This window comes from Vicugna pacos, chromosome 15, assembly GCF_048564905.1.
Source record: "Vicugna pacos chromosome 15, VicPac4, whole genome shotgun sequence".
In the NCBI taxonomy this organism is placed as follows: domain Eukaryota; kingdom Metazoa; phylum Chordata; class Mammalia; order Artiodactyla; family Camelidae; genus Vicugna; species Vicugna pacos.
In genome coordinates, this window is record NC_133001.1 from 2,372,001 (window position 1) to 2,383,794 (window position 11,794).

The following is an 11,794-nucleotide window of genomic DNA, read 5'->3' on the forward strand; positions in this document are numbered from 1 at the left end:
AATTACCAAGGTTCAGGATAGATTGCCCTGCTCTTAAGAAGACGATAGGCCTGACTCTGAGTGGCACCGCAGCTTCTGCTGACCCTCCAGCCCATCCACAAGATTGGGTCTCTGTGGATCCCGGTATTGGCTTGAGTGGGACCCCAGTTTATCACCTTCAACCTCGATGGCAAGTTGCTGATTAAATCCTTGGTGTCCAGACTCTTCTCTTGGAAGAGAAACAACTTGGGGAGGAGACAGGGACTCTTCCAAGTGCTTTACGAGTGTTAAATTATTCACTCTGCAAGGAACCCTATGAGGTACACACTGCTATTATCTCCACGAGGAAACTGAGGCACAGAAAAGGTAAGTAACTGGCTTAAGGTCACTCAGTGGGGAAACGGACGGGCAGAGTTAGGATTAGAATCTTAAGTTTCTTAGAGAGAATAAAGGTAACTCACCAAGCAAAGGAGAGAGGGACTCTGAACAGACAGCCAGGATCTGAGTGGTTTTGAGTCCCTGGTTCTAGACCTTGAGATCCAGGCTTTCCTGGTTGCTGCTTTCTTGAGATTTAATTCTTCAGCGATGCTTTTGATGCTGTGAGAGATTCGTGTCATTCAAATAAAAGGTGAAACTGGAGAGATTCGGCTTGAGGGGCTGAGCTGTTCCTGGGAAGCTGCGGCTTTGCCTAGCCTTGATGTCTGGGGAATCCCTGATGCGCAGGGAATGGCATGGTCCCAGGGCACTGTGTAGGGTTCCTGCTGTCTCGCTTGTGGGAGGAGATGGGGCTGTTCAGGTTACTGGTCCCTACTGAGCACAGGAGTGTCAGCTGCATTTGTTTCCTCTGTCCTTGACTTGCCTTTTCTGGGACTCCCCCATCTCCATCCCTCTGGGGTCCTGGCAGGTTCACCCACAGCCTGTCTGAGCTGGGACAGTCTGGGTATGAGTTCCTCCTGGCTTCGCCTCCCTCCCTTTTCCAGCCTGGGACCCACTGGCAATTGTCTCAGCTACATTCTCATCAACAACCCGCCACTTCCTCTCTCTGTGCACCTGTCAGGCCATCTCCCAACCCTGAAGTCCCCTTACTGTTTGTTTTCTCTGCTGGAGTTCAGCTGGAGAAAATTCCACAACCAGGCTGCCTGGCTCCAGAGCAAATTAATGATTTCCAACTTCAGCTGGATTCTCCATGTTGCTAAAAAATCTTTTTACTCCTCCGTTAGTTGGTACTTTTCAGATACCTCATGCCAACAGCTCTGAGCCCTGGCCATGCTCCTTGAGCCCCCCTCCCCTCATTCTCTGTAATCTCCATCCTCACAGCGGGGGCCAGGAGTCGGCTGCATATTGACTGAGTAGTTAGTGAGGGTGGTATGTGTTATGCCCAGGATATGAGAAGAAAGGAAAGGAGAGGGTATTTAAATCACCCTATGAATATGGTGTCTGTGCTTCAGATCAGAGATATGCGAAGTCACTGAAAAGAGACAAACTGAATCCCAGGCCTGGATAATGGTTTTAATATAGCTGAAAAGAATGTGTCCATTTACAAGCCCTTGGTTAGCCATGAAAGCCCAGGGAACAGGGAGCCCCAGAGGCAATCTCTAGGGTTAACCATTTCAGTCCTTGCACAATTGCAGCTGTGTTTCCTATCAAAAACTTGCCCCACTTTGGTTCTCCAGGTAGTAGCTGGCTTGTAGCTTGTCCATGGATCCCCAGGATCCGGTCTCGTGTTGGGAAAGGCTGGGCTGGGCTGGGCTGGCCAGGACCTGAACATCGTAGGGAAGAAGCACAAGGGTCATCCTGGAAGTCTGGATTCTGTTAAGGCAGAAAAGCTGAGCAGTGATGAACTACAGTGGGCTGGGTGCAAGTCCTGGCCTCACCACTTCCTAGCTGGGGACCAGGCAAGTTATTTACCTTTCAGAAGATTCAGATCCTCATCTGTAAGATGGTTCATTTTAACAATATCAACCTAGGGGAGAGGAGTGTTAATTAAATGAAAATATATAGTTATGGGTGCATAGTGGCAACTCAGTTAAGTACTGGTGGTTATTCTTTACCTTAGGATTTCCTGAGCTAGAAAGAAATGAAATTTATTTGACAGCCTAAAGAAATTCTCCTGAAATTCATAAAGAACAACACATAAAATACTCACTGAAAAGCTGAAAATGAAAAAGGTCATCCTGCCGTTTATGCTGACGGGTTCTTTACTTCATAGTCTTCCACGTTATTCATCCTTTGATTCATCTGTTAATTCAACACATATTTATTGAATGCTCACTCTGTGTCAGGCACTATTTTAAATGTGGGTGAAAAATCAGTTGAACGAAGCAGGTGAAAATCCCTTTCTGGCAAGAATATACAATGGAGAAAAGACAGTCTTTTCAGCAAGTGGTGTTGAGAAAACTGGACAGCAGCACAGAAATTGGTGAAATTAGAACACTCCCCCACACCACACACACAAATAAACTCAAAATGGCTCAAAGACTTACATATGAAATAAGACACTTTAATCTCCTAGAAGAAAACATAGGCAAAACATTATCTGACATCAGTCTTACCAATGTTCTCCTAGGGCAGTCTACCCAGGCAAAAGAAATAAGAGCAAAAATAAACAAATGGGACCTAATTAAACTTAAACATTTTTGCACAGAAAAATGAGCAAAACAAAATGACAACCTACAGAATGGGAGAAAATATTTGCAAATGATGCAGCCGACAAAGGCTTAATTTCCAGAATATATAAACAGCTCGTATAACTTAATAATAATAAAAAGAAGCAAACAACCCAATCCAAAAATGGGCAGAAGACTTAAACAAGCAATTCTTCAATGAAGACATACAAATGGCCTATAGACACATGAAAAAATGCTCAATATCACTAATTATCAGAGAAATGCAAATCAACACTATAATTAGATATCACCCTACACCAGTCAGAATGGCCATCATTCAAAAGTCCACAAATGATAAATACTGGAGAGGCTGAGGAGAAAAGGGAACCCTCCTACACTGTTGGTGGAAATGTAGTTTGGTGCAGTCACTATGGAAAACAGTATGGAGAGTCCTCAAAATACTAAAAATAAACTTACAATATGATCCAGCAGTCCCACTGGCCATATATCTGGAGGGAACCCTAATTCGAAAAGATACATGCACTCCAATATTCATAGCAGCACTATTTACAATAACCAAGACATGGAAGCCACCTAAATGTCCATCAACAGATGACTGGATAAAGAAGTGGTGGTGTATTTATACAATGGAATACTCAGCCTTAAAAAAGACTAAAATAATGCCATTTGCAGCAACACAGATGGACCTGGAGATCGTCATTCTAAGTAAAATAAGCCAGAAAGAGAAAGAAAAATATCATATGATATTACTTATATGTGGAATCCTATTTGCAAAGCAGAAACAGACACTCAGACATAGAGAACAAATTTGTGGTTACCAGTGTGGGAGGGGGGTGGGAGGGGATAAATTGGGAGTTAGAGATTTGCAGATACTAACTGATACATATAGAGTAGATAAATAACAAGTTCATGCTGTATAGCACAGGGAACTATATTCATTATCTTGCAGTAACTTCTGGTGAAAAAGAATATGAAAATGAAAAAAAAGTATGTTCATGTATGACTGAAGCATTGTGCTGTGCACCAGAAATTGACACATTGTAAACTGACTGTACTTTAACAACAACAACAAAATATATATATACAAAAATGTGAAAATGAATTTATGTATGTATATGCATGACTGGGACATTGTGCTGTACACCAGAAACTGACACATGGTAACTGACTGTACTTCAATAAAAAAAATTTTTTTCAAATCCCTGTCTTTCTGGGGCTAAACTTCTTCCAATGGGGCACAAATATTAAACAAAATAAGTAAGTTATATTCCAGATTGGAATGGAGGGGTGGTTTGTTTGGAGTTTAAATGGGGTGATCAGGGAAGCCACATACCACCATATTCTGAGCTGGGGGAAGATACAGAAATATCTTAAAATAGAGCTCTGTCCCTCCAGATGTGCACAATCTGGTTAAGGAGATGAGGCAGCGTTCACATGTCAATGGGTGATGAAACCAGCAAGGCATTATGTAAATGGCTAAAGAAGACAAGCAGTGTTCTAGGAGGTCAGAACAGCTGAAGAGCAGGAGAGATGCAGCCCAAGGACTTGCTGGCAGGAGTGGTCGAGAAAACCTCATGAAAGAAGTGGGATTTAGCTGGGAAACAGAGTAGCAAGTTTTTCTTTCGCTCCCTCAAACCTCGCTTTAGCTGCTGGGAAGCAGCTTGTGTTGCAATGGGCTGAAATAAAGTGCTAATCTTGGCCTTTTCCAGGAAGACGCTGTGATGAGAAGACATTGTAACAGGAAGAGAAAACCATCAGAGTGGCTTCAGTGGATCTCCCACTCGGCTGGTCAGAATGGACCGGAGGGAGAAGACAGCTTTCATGTCAAGGCCAGGCTTTGAACTCTGTGGGACTCAAACTCCTCTGTCTTGAAGTGATTCCAAATCTTTACAGCATGAAAATCCAAGGGGACCATGGGCTGCCCTGGGTTAACCATCAGAAGCCGCCAGTGGAAGGGTCCTTCTGCATCTCTCTCCTAAGTCTTCGAGTCCGCACCTGTCCACTGTAGATGTGGCCAGGTCCCACTTACGGGTTTGTGTTAGGGGAGCCCCAGCAAGCACAGATACAAGCCTTGGGGTGGTAGGCAGGTGCAAAATGAGGCTTGACAAGTGTGAGTTCCTGGTACCCATTTTAGATTGGCTTGCCAGGGGAGAAAGGGATAAGGATGTGTGAGTAAGGAGATCGGTTCTCTAGGCCTAAAGGAGCATCAAATCTCCAAGGAGTCAAGTGCATTAAATTCTCCCCTGCTTGGTGAGGCGGGCTTTAATGAAGTAGTCAGGGGGAAGACCAAATCAAATGCTTGGAAAACCGGGGCCTTAGATGAGCCATCAGAGTGGACTGAGGATGGAGGGAGAGAGAATTCCCCATTCTTCATGTAGAATTGCCATTGGGAGTCTTTTAACCTTTATTTTCTCATGGCTGTTTGCCCTTCACCTTGAACTGGTATCTAGTACAATTCATCAGCTAAGCGGCCCTTGAGAAATGTTGTGGTTAAAAACTTAGTCTTGGAAGAAAGGCAGGCCTGAGTTGTCATCCTTGCTCCCTTGATTACTAGCTCTGTGCCCTTGAGCAAGACCCTCCATCTCTCCTAGACTCAGTTTCCTCATCTGGAAAATGGGTACCTTAATAGCACAAACTTTATGGGAACGTCGTAAGGGTCAAATTAGATAATGCAAGTAGAGTATAACACCTGGCCTGTGGAAAATGCTCAGCAAATGTTAGTTACATTTATGATGATGATGATGATGATGATGATGCCCATTGAGAATGAGGAAAATGATTATTAAGGGACAAATATTATACAATGAGCTGATGTAAGAGAATAAAAACTAACCCATCCACCAATGTGGCAACTCCAGCAATGCTCCCAATGAGCAGAGCCGTAACTGACTTTACAATGGTCACTGGGTTTGTTCCATCCCAAACTTACTACTTCTCCAAACCCAGCCCCTTGAGGTCCCTGCTTTGCCCCAGTTCTCTCCATTTCCTCCCAACACTGCAGATGTCCTTGTTCCTCTATCATTTTGGTTCTTAAATTAGCTTTGTCCAAATTATGACCATTTTTTCTTCATAACCACTCATCCTGGCCGAGCAATGCTGGCAAAATGTGTAGATGACTTTGCTTTGATGGTCAGAATGAAAGGAGAATTATATTCATTCAGTTCCACATTTAACCACAAGTGATTTTTTTTTTTAAGGAAAGTAAAATAGCAATTAGGTACCATTTTCTCTTTAGCAAAGACCAGAAAAGAATGACTATATACCTTGAGTAGGTGAGAAATAGAAATTGACATGATCATTCGGGAGAGTAATGTGGCAATGTGTGCCAGAAGTATTAACTTTTCCCCATACCCCTCATTTTAGCAATTCCACTCTCAGGAATTTAATTGAAATGAGAGCAAAGATTTACAAGCATGTTCATCCCAGCAATGGCTTAGTGAACAAAATGCAAATGATCAAGAGTAGGGGACTGGCTAAGTTGAGAAATCCTTATACGATGTCACTCTATAGTCATTATGGATAACGTTGTATAAATCTATTCGTGGACAATGAAAGATGTTTGTCTCATTTACATATTAAAAAGCAGATTAGAAAGCACTGTGTACAGTGTTATAGTGACTACATCTTTCTAAAACTTCAAAAGATGTGTATCAATTTATGCACTAGTATCTTTGGGTTTGAAAATTATAGATTTTCTGTTTTCTTTTTGCTTCTTTCTATTTTCTGATTCTTCTACGTTTTCTATACTTTCCGAATGAGTGTGCATTAGTCATGTGACTGTAAGCCAGTAATTTGCATAAAAATTACTGGCAACATATTTTAAGCTTTGGGGATTCAAAAGTGAGGAAGAGAACTTACATTTGTTGAAAATTTTAAACATGCAAGGCACTGGACTGAGGCCTTTACATAATTTATTTCATCTAATTTTCGTCATAATTGCATGAGATATTATGGTCTTAGTGTACAGATAAGGAAACAGAGGTTCAGACAAGATTAGAAACTAGCCCAGGGGCATACATTTTTGGGGATTTGAAACAGGCTTGATTCCAAAGCAAATATTTAAAAATTTTCATGACATCACAGGAGCTTGCAGTCTGGGAGGGGCTTAGAATCCAAATACCCCAAAACTTTGGGTATAGGAAGACCCAGATCAGTGGCACAAGAGTGACAGGACAGAGAACTGTGGAGATGCAGAGGATCTGGCTGCAGTAATCAAGGAGGGAGATCTGGTGTGGTCTTGATGTCAGATTTCAGTAATCAGCAACTGGGGCATTTCCAGAAGGCCAAAGCATGTGGGTGCACTGGCAGGAAGGGGCAGGTGGTAGCAGATGGGGAGACTGGTGGAGACATGGGGAGGCCCCCGGCCTGAGCAGTACTGGTCTGGGATTTCCTGGATGAGGTCTGCTGACTCATATTTCATGGTTGATCCCTTTGCACCTCATTTATTTTCTAACAGGGCAGCTTTAATCTCATTGATTTTCACTGCTGGGTTTGTCTATTTGCTTGAAACCTCATTTTTTCAGTCAGCCTTTATGCCCCATTGAGCACTTTGAGGGTTTCCACTTTGCACTCATCAAAGAGCCAAATGAGGAGGAATACATCCTGTCTGCAGGTACCAGGGAGAGGTTCCTAGAAGGCAGTGACCAGGCGCGGTCCCCAGTGTGTCACTCCCTCTCTCCTACCACCGGGAAGCCCTCAAGACACTGGAAGCACGAGACAGTAGAAAAAGGAGAGAAGCAGAGGGCAGAGGTAGAGACTGGGGAGAAAACTGAACAAACGAGGGATGGGGCTGGACTGTTGGGGCAGAATCCTAGGCTCAGCCTCGCAGGGCAAGCATGGCATCTCACCTTCTCTAGGACCTGGCATTTGACCAACTGGAGATTCTTTTGGGTTATATTTTAAAATATGTCTTTGAAAAAAAGAAATGCAATTCATGACCGGACTGGAAAAAAAGTCGTTACAAACGATTTGAACCAAATTTGAATGCTGACTATATTTTTTATAACAGTTTGCTATCAATGTTAAATTTTCTGAGTGAAGAAACTATATCGTGGCTACGTAAGGGAATGTCCTTGTTCTTAGACTTGCTTCAGTCGTGGGGAATAAGCAGCCTTACACCCAGCACTTCCCAGGACCGTCCCAAATGGCACAGCCTGACAGGATCAAACTGTCCCCAAGTAAATGTATCCCAGGACTGAGCTTATGAATATTTATAAGAACACAAAAATATCTAACAATTAACAAGGTAAAATTTACGATGTCTAGTATCCAACCGAAAATTACCAGGTACATAAATAAACAGAAAAAGATGACCCATGTAAAAAAAAAAAAAAACTGTAGCCCCATCCCTGTCTGCACAGGCCAAGAGAACCTAAACTTTTACCCCCATCTGACTGCAGTGAGGAACCCCATCCCTTCCCTGCAGGGTTGGTGTCCCCCATAGTGAACTCCATGGTGTCTGTGAAGGCTATGTAGGGAGCTGGAACCCTCATCACCCCCAGCCCCGATGTTAACAAGATGCCCCTCCCACGCTGGGATGTCCGTGGAGGCCAAGTGCGGAGTATGGACTGGCACCCTGCCTGTCAGCAATGAGGCAGCGACCCCCTTTCCCTGATGGCACGGTGTCAGAAGTGGCCTGCTAAAACACAAAATTTAAATAAGATCTAGAGCCTTATAAATCCCCAAATGCCCAGGATATAATGGAAAATCACTCAGCATGTCAAGAGACTAGGGAAATTTCAACTTGAGTGAGACATGACAATCAGCAGATGCCAACGCTGAGGTGACACAGATTTTAGAGAAGCTGTTATAAAAGTGCTTCCGTGAGCAGTTAGAAACGTACTTAAGACTAATGAAAAACAGACTGTCTCGGCAAGGAAACAGAAGGTATGAAAGAGAATCAAATGGAAAATTAGGACTGAAATTTATTTGTTTGTTTATTTGCAGGGGGAGATAATTAGGTTTATTTATTTAAAAAAAATAAAGAGGAGGTACTGGGGATTGAACCCAGGACTTCGTGCATGCTAAGCATGTCCTCTACCACTTGAGCTATACCCTCCCCTCAAATAGATAGATTTTGGTTCAATAGAATAAAAATAATTCCAAGAAGGATTAAAAGTGGGAGGAGCCACTGTTGCATTTCCCACACTGCATGTGTTTAAGAGAGGATGCCGAACTGTCGCTGGAGAGGTAGGATTTATGAGTTGTATACAGAATTTAACTTTTAGGTCCCTTCAGGAAGTGGCTGCTGGGGGGTCTCTGAACCCCCTTCTCATCCATAGCACATCCCCCGTCTCCTCCTTCCTGCTTGTCCTCCCTCCTGGATACTTTCCTCAGGAAACCCTTCTCCATCTCCTTGCTCCAAGGCCTCCTCCCTGGGGATGCAGGCTCCCTCTCTCAAAAGTCCTTGGTCCCCCAGTCAGCCTGTCTCTGAGTGTTACCCGTGGACCTCCCGCAGTGGAAGTGTTCCTGTTGCCTCTAACTTCTGGGCTGTGTACCAGACCTGAGAAATCAGCATCTTTGCCTTTTAACAAGGTCTCGCAGTGTCCCTCTGCTGCTGGGAGTTGGGAATTATTGTTCTGTGGCCTCTCAAGTTGCTCAGAACATCCTTTCAGAATCTCCACCTACTTTCCCTCCTTCTTTGGTTGTCGTTGCTTCTCCTCAAGTGCCACATCGCTGTAGAGCTGTTTGGCTTCCTACGTGTCTTCCATGAGCTTGGAATTCTAAACAACCTTTGAAAAGTTAAAAAAAAAATATATTGGGAACAGAAGCCACGAATGGTCTGGGGCCACCTGTGCAGTTACTGCTGAAATTACTGGAACTGTTGAGTATTTGGAAATCAGATCCCAGACACAAACTGGCTGTGCCATCAGTCATAAAAAGGATCTGGCTCTGGGGGGTTCTGATGGGTGGGGACAAATAAGGACAAGGGAACAGAACAGGGAGGCTCAGGACTCCATGAACCAAACAGAAATGTTTGGTGAGCACTCAAGGGACAGCTGCTTCCTGTGAGCTGGGCGAGGACTGGCTGCGGGACAGACAAGGTCTTGGCTGCCAGATGTCATTGAAGCCGCTCGCTGGAGGTGGGGGTGCAGTTCACTGGGAAGGCAAGTGGCCGTCTGTCACCTGAAGGGCTTTGCTGATCTCTGACACTGGATAGGCCCCCTCGCCCTGGTGCCAGGAACTCAGGGCCAGCAGTGCCAGGCACAGTCAGGGAAGGAGCCAAAGAAGATGACTCTGGTATAAACCCTGGCTGATGGGGGGTGGAAAATAAATCAAAGAGAAAGAATCAAGATGGTTGGGCTGGGAAGTGTGCACACACTCACCCCATCTCTCTGCTCTACGTTAGTCTCTCAGCCTGCTTCTCTATCAGGAAGTCGAGGATGAATAAAGTGCATAGGATGTTAGGGTCACTGCAGAACTTAAAAGGAGCTCATGTGTGTAACACGCTGAGTTTGGTGCCTGCCTCATAGTTGTCATTTGATAAGCAATAGTTGTTATTATTACTAATCAGGAAAGAGAGTGCTTCAATGAGATATTTAGCCCCAAATTATCGAATCTATCCTTAATTTCTTTCCCTATAGTTTGGGATGGACCTGTTATCGAGGGTCTAAAGAAATGTCATCTTGTTTCCTGACTCCTTTCGGTGAAAAGTCTTTCTTCTATGACTTTCTCTTCCATGGAAAGGAAATTGAAAGAACTTTGAGACAACTGACATGTTAGATGCAGCCTTGAGCTTCACAGAGCTCATGGTCAGGGAAGAAAGAGGAAGAAATAAGTAATTTCAACTCTGTTGGGGGGGCATTTCAGAAGGGGGAGTGTGGGGCTCGGGCTTAACACAATGGTGGTTCTTGAGATGCCGCCACCCCCAGTGGCTCCATCTGCTGTCTCTCTCCATCCTCCACTCAGAGCAACACTGAATAGGCCAATCCATTAATAAGTCATGAAGAAAAGTTTTGTTATGAAGAAGAAAAGGCTCTAAGTGCAGTTTTCTTGAAATTTGGCAGGCTGGTTTTAGGAAGTTGATATAACATAAAAAATTGTAGTCATGGTATAGAAATCTGACAAAGGGTTGTAAAAGAAAATGTGTACTCGTCACAATTAAGAGAACCACAAGGCAGCCTTGATATAGTAAAAAGAGCCCTTGTCTTGGGGAGAGAAGGGCTGGGTGTGCATTTTCTTGGGGGGGGGCATGCATTTTTGTCCACTTGCTGGATGACATCAGGCAAATCACTAAACCGCTCCGAGCCTTAGTTTATTCATCTGTAAAATGGGGATACGGACATCTATCTCCCAAGGCAATGGAAGGATTACATACAGTTGTACTCAAGACAGCTGTAAAATGATGAACAAACAGAAGAAATTGTTTGCCCGGGAGTTTAAAGACCAGAATCTTCCAAACAACAGAATGCTGAATATAGTAAAGTCTAGTTCAGGTTTAAAAGACTATCATTTGAGTACTTACTGTATCTAAGCCTAGTAGATATATTTCATTTAATTCTCATAAATAATCTGTGAGATAGATGCTCTTATCATCTCTGTTTTATAGACGATAAACCCAAGGCACAGAGAAGTGAAATAACTCATGCCATATCCCCCAAATTAGCAAGTGTCAAGGCCTGAACACGCATGCGGGTTCTTTAAGCTCAGATCACATCCTCTTTCTTAGTAGACTACACTGTATGCACTCACGTGCGTTATCTCACTTAAAATGCACTACAATCCAATGAGGACTGTATTATCATTTCCATTTAGTCAGCAAGGATGGTAAGGCACAGAATAAGTAACCTCAAGGCCACAAAGTTAAAAAGTTTGAGTCAGGATTAAAACTAAGCAGCCTGACCTCAGAGTCAGTATCCTTAGCCATCACTCTAATATTAGGAACTGTTCTAAAATTATTTTTAAAATAATCATTCACTTTCTCAATTATGGTATTGGAATGCCTGATGAAGGAGTCGCCATGGGAAAGAATACAGGGCAAAGAGGTGCCCTCCTGTGTGAGTGACCCAGATGATGACCACTGGTGTGTCCTGGGGGCCACTCTCAGCAATATAGGCGGGGGAGAGTCGGCTGCGATGGAAACCACAGTGACGTCACAGAGGATCACTTTCACTCACTGGTGGTGAACGCCTGTTTTAAAGCACTGAACTGCATCTGTGCAAATATATAGCATCAATCCCCTTCCTTTT

General features: G+C 43.7%; 1 long non-coding RNA gene across 1 annotated transcript; it reads right to left on the bottom strand.

Annotated features, from left to right (window-relative positions):
* Window positions 1-1,467: 1,467 nt before the first annotated feature.
* Window positions 1,468-11,646, bottom strand: LOC140685835 (uncharacterized). The gene is made up of 5 exons (XR_012059271.1): window positions 11,549-11,646; window positions 9,234-9,337; window positions 2,126-2,217; window positions 1,888-1,942; window positions 1,468-1,739 (listed from the first exon to the last, which is right to left on the bottom strand). It is a non-coding gene; the product is annotated as an uncharacterized lncRNA (long non-coding RNA).
* Between the last annotated feature and the right edge of the window lie 148 nt (window positions 11,647-11,794).